Below are 7776 nucleotides of genomic sequence, written 5' to 3'. Positions count from 1 at the left end.
TTCTGATGTCTGGTTGTTCTTTCAAGACAGCCTCAGCAATCGCATTGAAGAAATCTGACACAAATACCTCTTTAACATCACGTCAAATGTACCTTTGCATTTAAAAAAACCCCAAAAATTCAATCAAACTAAACGATAATGCACATCTGCAGTACAACGTGCTTTAATTTAAAATCAGAACCTGTTTACTCCAAATCATGAACGGTGTAGACCTACACACCAAAAAGCTAAGGTGACGAGAAACTATTAAACAGCTTTTGGTGTTACCTCATAAACAGCGCATGAATCACCCTGACATAATTATACCAAGCAAGATCAATCTTCACCGCGCGTTTATCATCTAAGATTGAGATCATTCCAAACCAATTGTCCGTTGGAGAGACAACCGAACTCTTTACTACAAAAACTGTGGTGTCAAATGAACACTCTTACGCCAGAATGGGCCCAGCGGTTGTACAGAGATACCAAAGGTGTCAAATCAACACCACAGTACCATGATGTGCATGGGTGTAAAGTGCAGTGTGAACCACTGAACTTTAGTGTGGTTGTGTATCATTGAGCTAGTCACGTGTACACATTGTAACGGCAACGAATTAAAGTTTTCCATGTGTGTGCACCCATTCATGTTATATGCCTCGGTCCCGTACAGACGTCATTACACAGCAACATTACAAGATATTCTAACAATAATATCCGCAGGCTTGCAATACTTCCAGTAAAAAAACTCCGCTCTCTTTCATGGGGGCTTTATGGCCTGATGTGTTAACGTATGGAGATTTATGCTGCTGTTCCTTTGCCAGTAGGCCCACTACGCGCCATTTCAGAATGGTTTGTCTTCATCGATCTTGGGCGAATAGACCTGCCAGGAATTTCATCACCCGACCTCTCCCCGTTCCTTCCCTCGAAGAAATTGAAATTCGTGGAGAGCTCATTCAGTCGCGAGCACTGCTTTATGGGAATTGTCCAAGGATTTTCGCGATTGGATCGAATCATCCTTACGCTTCTCCCAGAGGGTCTGCTGAATTGAAATTAATATTGAATGCGGTCCTAAAAATGATTTAGTCTGCTGTCAAAAGGGCGCTCTGGTCATCGGGTTCCGATGACTACTTTTCTTTAATACGTGGAACCAGAAAAGGAGACCAACACTTGATCATGCAAAACATTAATCATTCGCATTTAGAGATAATAAAAACTACTATAAGATTTTAGCCACCTGTGCCCTACATGCAATTGGTCAGTAGGCATGCATAACAGAAACGCGTTAATGCCAACTCTTGGCCATTTCTCAAATCTCGCCTTTGTCTACATCAAAACGGTTTTGAGATCCAAGTATAGGTCTATCACTTTGGAAATTCCGGCTCAATGTGGTTGGAAGTTTTAGACACAAGTACCACAAACCAGCATGATGTGAGGTCCCACAAAGAAGTTATCTCATGCAAACGGAATATTATGGGGGTGAAGACAACACCTAGGCGGATACGAGACCCATCTTTGAGAAATGGATAAGAGCCGGAATCAAACCGTGATGTACAACATAAGTAAAATATAAATCCGCAGATTGGCTAAGTCTCTGAGTTTTTTAAACACAGATGTTCACTAGTGAACGTCCATGCAGTGATTCACACATCTTGAGACGACCCTGAGTCTGCCTTAGGGAGAAAATCCGATTGGCTATAACATCTGTACGCAGATCCACATCATCGAGTGGCCAAAGGCATGCGGATGACCGTATCTGGATTGCTTTTATAGTCAGTAATTTGATGTGCTCATGCTATCCAGAGTTTGAGAGCACATCACAGGCAATGCAGCTCGAAATCATACATGAGGGAACTTACAGAGAGAACACTTTGAAGAGGCGTTCGTTAAAGTGGTGGAAGGAAAAACTTGGTATCGTCCATGGAGATACAGAAACTAAAAAAACCCAAATCATCTGGACAGGATTCGAACCCAGGTCTGAGGGCTGAAAGGCTTGGAAGGTACCTCTCCGCCAATCTCTCGCACACTGTATGCGTTAATTATGAGTCTTCCCCAAAGGAGAATAATCCAGCTGTCCTCTTTGTTTTGCGGAGGGGGGGTGCTATAGGTGGCGCGAAGATTTTTCACACGCTCGTTCAGTTCACCTCAGAGCATCAATTTGAATTGAGATTCGAGTTGTTCAGTTTTCCTTTGGAATAGCAGACTGACACTGCCTTCATGTCAGCTGCAACTTTCAAAGAGGGTCGCACCGATGGCAGCTTAAATTTGCAAGGTTATATTTTTATGCAAGCCGCAATGCCATCGGGCGCCATCAGTCTCAGAGCTATCGCATGACATAATGCTGTAGATTCGTGTTATCAAACTGTCAAGAACCCACAATTCCTTTTTCACCAGGCTCCAGCCGCGCGTAAAGTGATCAGAACGGGGCAGAAAACTAAGTTATAAGTCCTTCATATCCGTGAAAAGAAATTCACCCGATTTTGTTTTTACTCTAGACACCCAGTGACTAAGCATTGTGAGCCGATCCCTTGGTACTAGGCCTATAGGAGAAAGTAGAAAGTGGAGCATGCGACGATAACAAATTGACAGAATTAGATCATGTTTCGCGCTTGTGCATTCATTTTTCGGAGAAATTGCGCTGGCTGTGAAGCCAAGGAGATCAGAATAGGAAGCGAAGAAAATCACGGCCTGTTTCGGCAGTGCCGGAAAACACTTTCTCTGTTGACATGTTACTACATGTTTCATTGTCTGCAGTGCGGTCGCCATGACAAATGCGGGTAATGCAAACATAACAGAGAAAACACCACTATGAAGGATGGAAATCAAATTCAGTGGTACGTTCAGACATGAACATTAAGAAACTAAAAAGAAAGGAAATTTGCAGCAAATAAAAAAACTGTTAAATAGGACAAGATGTGGAAATCTTTTACCGATTCAAGTTATACAGTTTTGTTGAAGGAGCAGATGAACCCAATGTATAAAGAGAAAGTATATCAGGAAAAGGGTTATGTGAATCACGCCCACTCGTTAGAAAGATAAAAAACTTCCCGTTTCCCTTTCAAATGTGGAGTACTTTGATATGAACTGATGCCTAGACATCAATGAAGGAATGAAAATGAAATACGGTTTTTTCATGATGTTGAGGTTGTTCTTTTTGACATTTTTATTTAAGCGTTGTAAGATTTTGTTGATTTGGATGCAAGCTTTTCTGCAGGTACCCTTTTCGTAAAGCAAGGTTCAATTGAGGAAACGGGTAAAGATATTCGATTCCACCAGATAGCTAAAACGATGGTTGTTGTACAGCGATCTGATGTGGATGGACAGGGTAATACACACGGAAGGGGAGGGGACAAAGTTGCTATAGCGGGGGAGTTGAAGAAACCCCACTACGCAGAGGGCCTGCCTACCCACGACTATAACAACACACACAATCAAGTGTACAAGTCTGGGTGCTATATACATCTTATAATTGTATTTTCCCCTAAACTTAACTTCCAGAAAGATCAGCACGAATTACGACCACTGCATCGTAGGCAACCTTTCTATAAAGAAGAACGTTCACATAATAGAAACAAGGCAGCCTCGTTTTCATTTTGGACAACTAACTGTTGATACAGAGTACGGGACATTTTCGAGAAGCATACGTCCGATATCAAATTTAAAAGGAAGTGACAACTCAATAATTCGTGTAGCTAGATTCCTCTACAGCATATGACAAGGTGAGGAAGGATCGTCAGAAATGAGTAGCGGGAAGCATGCTACAAGCGACCAGGAGATGTAAACAAATTACACCTCTACGAAATACCCCGGAGTCCTTTATCGTTAGATTGTAATACCAAGCGTAACGGCACAAGGACCGTACCGGCGTTTGTGTCTCCGAGCACCACCCAACGATATCTTCTATCACCTACTGCATCAGAACGCCCGGTAGGGCCATTTAGGTCGAAAAAGCTTTATTTCAGTAAGTAACACGGAATGAAGCTGAAGGTTGTTAAAATTGGAATAGGCTGTGCAAAGAAAGACGCTTGGACCATCCCCCGATCATTACAAAGGGATTTCTTTGGATACGATTTTACAGTACAGCGTTTAATCGAACTGAATAAACAGATATGGCGATATCTCGCTAATGCTGTTTATTTTAATACTGTTTCCAGTTAAACTCTTCGTGCAACATTTGCCCTCATAACGTAGGCAGGATATTCCTAGGCTATTATTAATCCAATGCCACTTACCCGTGCCTTTAAAGTCTTCTCTTTAGTCATTACCCACTTTGCCCGGCTGTCGGCCAGGGTCATATATTGCCCTGCTTGGCGGACTGACGGCAACGGGCGGCTTAAGATTAAAACGCGATTGGAGATACACTGGGTCGGGGGAGTACGCTTGGCCGGTTCCCCGATTACCTCATTTTGCGACACTTTTTTTGCCCCACACGCCATCCATGCTTCGTGCTCAAATCGGACGGACTCGATGTCTTGCCGCGTTATAAGGAAGGCTTCACCTGAAGGACGAAGGTATGGCGTCTCTGCCTTCAAGATGACATTGGAAATTGCATTCACAGGAACCGAAGTCACGCTTGGCAAGTAGATCTAGTCTATGATATACGAAATGGGCCAACTACAAATATTTATAAAAGGCTATAACGCATACACTGTTTTCTTTTAAAAGAGAGATTCTCAACAATTTCTCAAAATCAATGTGTCCATTTCTTTCAAGGAATAGGGCTCCTTCCATTTTTAAACTGAACAACATTCTGCAATAGGCCATGTAGTTCGAAGCGCATGCTCTGCCAACTCTCCATGCCATATGCCTAAACCACGGAGTAAGTCAAACGCTTTAAAATATCCGGCATGCTGGGCAAAGAACATGGCAGGTTGTTGCAACTCCAGAGTTTAAATGTATATTAAAAGCACACACTATATTCCACTGTGTTTGCTATGAGGTGCCTTTGGTATGCAGACTCTGTGGGCAATGACTGTTGAATCTTAAAGTGGGGCGGAGTGATTGTGTGCCCGTAAATTTGAAACTCTGGGCCCTGGTTGGTACATATACACACGGATCTGGATGCCGACCAGTGATCCCAACGCTGGTTCGTCATCAGGCGGGTGCTGGTGTCAGTGAACCAGCGACGGATTACCGATGAGATCCAGATCCGTGTGAACAAACGGCCTCTCAGAAGGTGTGTCACAAACAGGGTATAGGAAGCATAAAGCGCCACCAAGAGTCTTTTAAGTGGGCCTCTATGTTGATCGGGCATTTGGGCATTTGAAATTTTCAAAGATTTCCCACCAAATTCTGATATTTCACAATTAGTTTCGCATGGTAACTTAACTGTTAAGACAAGATGGTACATCAGGCGAGCACAAAAGCAAACCAAATTTGACATCTAAAAATCGCCTTAGTTTTTACCCATGCAGTATCTGCGACTTTGCAGCGCGAATAATACTTGATCTGACGTCAAGATTTCGCGTTCGTGTTTGGGCCAAATGATGATGAGACAGCCTCCAAGACCGTCGGAGATTACTGCCTGATACATCGGGTAAAACAGGGAGCTTACATATAGAACAGCGCCAGTGGCGTACATTTGTGCCGGGGACTGGGAGATGATGTGAATCAAATTGCCCGGCCATGGAAATGTTAAAACTTGGAAGGGGGGGGGGGCTGAAGACACTATAATATACACTAGAGGCGCCAATCATGAGACAGATGTAATACTCACACAGGCCTGAACCTTGCAAAAACACAACGTATTTATGTAAGTTTGTTTGTTTGATTTTTCTCCCCTCTTCGCAATGAGTACTCGTTGTTGGGAAATCCCCAAAATTTCTCATTAATTTTTTTTTCCACAAAAGGTGGGGGCAGGGGGTGATTCAATAGCCGACCCCCGGTCAAAATTTGGAGAGGACATCCCCATCCACCCCTCGGATTCACACCCCTCAGCAGCGCTAATCATTGTGCGCACTTGTCCGAAAAGAAAAACACAATCAAGTATAAGATGCTATGATACATAGGGTCTTACCAGATTGACATCATTTGTCAACTGTCTTGCGATTGGCTGCTCACACTTGATAACTGACTTCGGAGGAAATCCTAACCAGAAAAGGCAGGAGCAACTCTCATTCAATGAGCCTTTTTCGAATTAACTTTGACCCAAATCTGGTGCACTGAATTCTTTAAATTCACGTGAACATAACAACTTGAATTCTCCTTACTAAAACCACCGTTACTACATACACCTCGTGATTCGGGGCAGGCTTTGCTTAGTTACATAAGAGACGCCTTGCAACAATACACCGTTCTCAACGGAAAATAAGGGCACAAAGGAACCAGTCCATTCCAGAGATGGTGGTCGCAATGCAAAAGCTTGAACCCGAATCACTAGGTATAGCAATAGTGTCTTTAGTCTGGGGAATTCAAATCGTTATGTTTATGTGCAGTCAGATAACTCAGTGCACCAGATTTTATTCAAATTTAACTCGCAAATGGTTTATTGCTCATTACACAGTTCCTTTTTTTTCACAGCGAAACGGCAGCAATTATTCTATATACCCACACGCTTAAAGTTACAAAATATTAACAACAAATCTTTGTGCACTCTCACAACTTTTTAAAGCTTTATACAGAGAATCTGCCCCCAACTCTTCCGTTCAGCACACTTTTGTCGTGCAATCCATTAAAACATCTCCGAGTCCCTGATTGCACGGGACGTGCCTGGGATGTACGTGCCGTGATAACAAGCATTACGGTCGTTATCACACAAGCGGTGATGTTGGTTCGGAACTTCACCTCTCGATCGACGAGGTTTGCTGAAATCACACACGACAGTTCGACAGAAAAAATCACCCTCACCCGAGCTCGACTTGACAAGCCTCTCCGGGCCGAGTGTGCGGTAATGTTTAAAGTAGCGTTTACATGAACTTCGAGTAGTTTTTATCCACATTGTGCAGTTGATGGTTACTTTTCACACTTTCTTTTTCTTTATCTGTACCAGTCTTAGACAGAATATAATGATTGGGTACCCCCTTTTGAAAGCAAATTATGCAATTTTTTCTTGAATAATTTTGGGATAAAACGATATAATTGAGTAGGTTATAAAATGAAACCTTGAGGGGCAATATAGGTACGAGATCACCTCGCTTCTCGATATTTCGCGGAGATAACTCTTACAAAATATTGCCCACGGGTCTTATGTTTATAATTTGGGTGATATCGTTGGCTAGAGTGCGTAAAAAGGCCCGAACCTCTCACCACAGTGGCAGGCCTTCGATTCCTACTGCCCGGGTTATCATGTGAAATTGTTTGCTGATTCCTTTCTGTGCTTTTTGGTTTAATTTCCCATCCCACCACATTTCAAACCTTCGATCTTTGGCTGCCGTCCGTGGTCAGGTATACATGAACGTCATTTGACGTATGTCTAATAGCCTTTACATGCCTTCGGTCCAACCAAGCTGTAGCTGCGTCCTTTGAAGCAAGTCATCCAAGCTTCCAGCCACATACAAGGATGGTCGACCTTATTTGTATAACGTTCAAAATTAAGAACATAAGTGCCAATTTTTTGTTAAATTTGTAAAGGTCAGCAAATACCCATTTTTGAAAACATGAATGAAAAGATACAGGACCTAAATTTGAAAATTTGATTGGACACTCGAGGGCATTCATCTTTAATGCGATGGCAGATTCCAAGTGTTATATGATATTCCTGAGGTTAGAGGAACCCAATTTCGAAGAGAAAGTGCTTGTTCGAATTTAACTCGCGCCCAGGCACCCGTCTGGCATCGGTATAAGGCCGGTGACGCACACCTC

The sequence above is a fragment of the Acanthaster planci genome, linkage group LG05, assembly GCF_054643075.1.
Source record: "Acanthaster planci isolate LZ-2023a linkage group LG05, COTS_SCS, whole genome shotgun sequence".
Taxonomy (NCBI): Eukaryota; Metazoa; Echinodermata; class Asteroidea; order Valvatida; family Acanthasteridae; genus Acanthaster; species Acanthaster planci.
The sequence above is the reverse complement of the archived record's forward strand: the minus strand, read 5'-3'. Positions refer to the sequence as shown.